This window comes from Microtus ochrogaster, unplaced genomic scaffold, assembly GCF_000317375.1.
Source record: "Microtus ochrogaster isolate Prairie Vole_2 unplaced genomic scaffold, MicOch1.0 UNK18, whole genome shotgun sequence".
Lineage (NCBI taxonomy): Eukaryota > Metazoa > Chordata > Mammalia > Rodentia > Cricetidae > Microtus > Microtus ochrogaster.
Genome location: NW_004949116.1, coordinates 4,855,470 through 4,857,986, shown reverse-complemented (window position 1 = coordinate 4,857,986; position 2,517 = coordinate 4,855,470).

The following is a 2,517-nucleotide window of genomic DNA, read 5'->3' as shown; positions in this document are numbered from 1 at the left end:
GAGAATCATGGCAACTCACTGACTCAGCTTCTTTCTCCCAGCATTCTGTTCTGTCTACTCCACCTACCTAATTTTCTGTCCTATCAGGCCAAGCAGTTTTCTTTATTAGTTAACCAATGAAAGCAACAGATAAGATACAAGACCCACCTCCATCAGTTACAGACTTCTAGAGCTCCCACTGCTCCAAGAGGTCCTAGCAAAAGACTTAGAAAACCTGTTGCTGGCTCATGGGACTGCTTCTGGTGTGAACACCCTCAGGACACTTTCTGGGCAGGGTCTTATTCAGTTCATGAGTTAATGAGGAGGGTGCCTAGGGATGGGTTAGGGCCTATGAAGCAGCAATCATACAAATTTGTAAGTGTGGAAGAAAATATGACTTCATAATTGCCTACGACCCATGCCTAAGTATTATTAAAGTAAAAATGGAGGAGCAGTGAGAAGAAGGCTTTATCTGAAGGATGCTGAGCATCTGCTAAGCTAAGGGAGAGATCAGTTCATCACAATAAAGACTGCTCTGAAAAAGAAGCCACACTGAGAGCTGGGCACATGGGATTCTGTGACCTCTGGACCTTACTGGCATAAAGTGTCCCAGTCGGGGCACTAATTTCCCTGTGACAGCCGACTAAAGACATGATGGGATGGTAAAAGTTTGCACTGTCCTCTTGAAACTTCATTAGAAATTTACCTGAGACCCTGCCTTCAACACTAGAATATTTCCTGCCCTCAGAACCCCAATGAAGTGAATGCCTATGTACTTCAACCCGAGGACCTGTTGCCAACAACTGGTATCCTTTCCTGTGTCAGTAGAAATGGACTCTGTTACTTCCGACATTCACAGGTTCCAGGGAGGGCAGTGCCATCCCAGCTTGTGCATGGCCTCCCTCCAAGGTCAGAGCAGTCAGACTGCTGGAACCCTTGCTGTGTTCCCATTACATGTATTGCCAGCTGCAGCTGAGTTTTCTGAATGGAAAAGTTGGTATCTGAGATGCAGCTTGTCTCTGTCTCTTGTTTAAAGTGAGTCTCCAAATGCAATAGTATGTCTCTAATCAAGAACTTTTGAGCATAACCTAACATATACATACTAATTCATAAATTATATATCTGTATTATAAACCAAAAGAGCCATTTCAAAAGGAAAAAATATAAATATGAATTTTAAACACTTACATAAATATGAATTTAAAACATTGTGTAGGGGAAAGTTCTGAACCCTGGCGTGTACCTTTACTTGCTACCTGCTTCACTGCTGTGCCTCCATCCAGGCTGGGTGAAGACTCTAGCCAGCCTAAGCATGGCACACATGGCTCTGGCAGGCCTTGCCCTTCTCCCTATTCCATTAGATTACATTCTTAAAGCTAACCATCAAGGTCCATTCCCTTATTTGGCCACTTCCTTCTTCTGAGGCTGACTACCAAGATCCACCTATCAAAGTATTGAAGCCCAGCAATGAAAAGCCCCCTTCATACCCAATTAAAATTAAACCCCTCCTCCTAACACAGGGTTTTCCCTTTTACCTTTATAAATTGCCATTTGCTTATGGGCCATGTCAGTCTCCTCTCCATCCAGAGGCAGTCTTTTGTTCCTCTGGGACATATATACCTTCTTACCCCTCTCCCTTTCTCCCTTCCCCTCTACCTTCTCCTCTATCTCTTGTCTTTGTCTCTTATTCCTTGTCCTTTGTCCCTTATGCTGAGAACCTGGTCTTGCTTTCTTGAGCCAATACCGGTCCCTTCCCTGGGATTCTGTCTCACGTGGACACTTTGCCTCCCAGCACAGTCATCAACAGGCTCTTCCTCAAAGAGAAGAGATTCCCTGGTCAGACTGAGGCAAAAGAGACTTAAATTCCGGAGACAGAAAGAACCAGGGAGCTTGAAGGGTCTGTAGGATAGACACCGCAGCATTGATTACCACATTACTAATACTGTTGGATGGGTCTTTATCTGTTCCAGTGGCCAGGGCCACCTGAGCAGAGCTGCTCTTTAACTACTATGTACACCACCAATCTTAGCACCAGTGCTCTGTATCCAACCTGGGGTTTAGAGAGTTAAGAAAATCACTATATCTGTGCTCACACCCACACACGTTTTTTCTTTTTCCTGTCCTTAGTTCCTAAGTAATACAGTGCAGCAACTGTCCACAGAGCACCTACACTATACTGGGCATTTTAACTTAGAGGTGACTTCAAAGTATGTGGAGAGATGTATGCCAGTTATACGAAAGTACTGCACCATTTCATATCAGGGACTTGAGCACTTGTGGGGTTTGACATTAGAGCACTGGCACCAATTCTGCAGGCTCCAGGGATTTTCAGTTGTCTGTCTTGGGATTCTGTACACCATCATTAACATTTGACTTATCCTGTTTTGATGTTGAACATCACTATTTTTTTCAGTTTACATGTTAAAAGTACTTCACTATACTACTAATTTATTACATAAAAACCAAGGGAACATTTGTACACATTGGATAAGAATGTCAGTTTCCAGGTTGTTGGTTAGACACTATATTTTAAGTAAC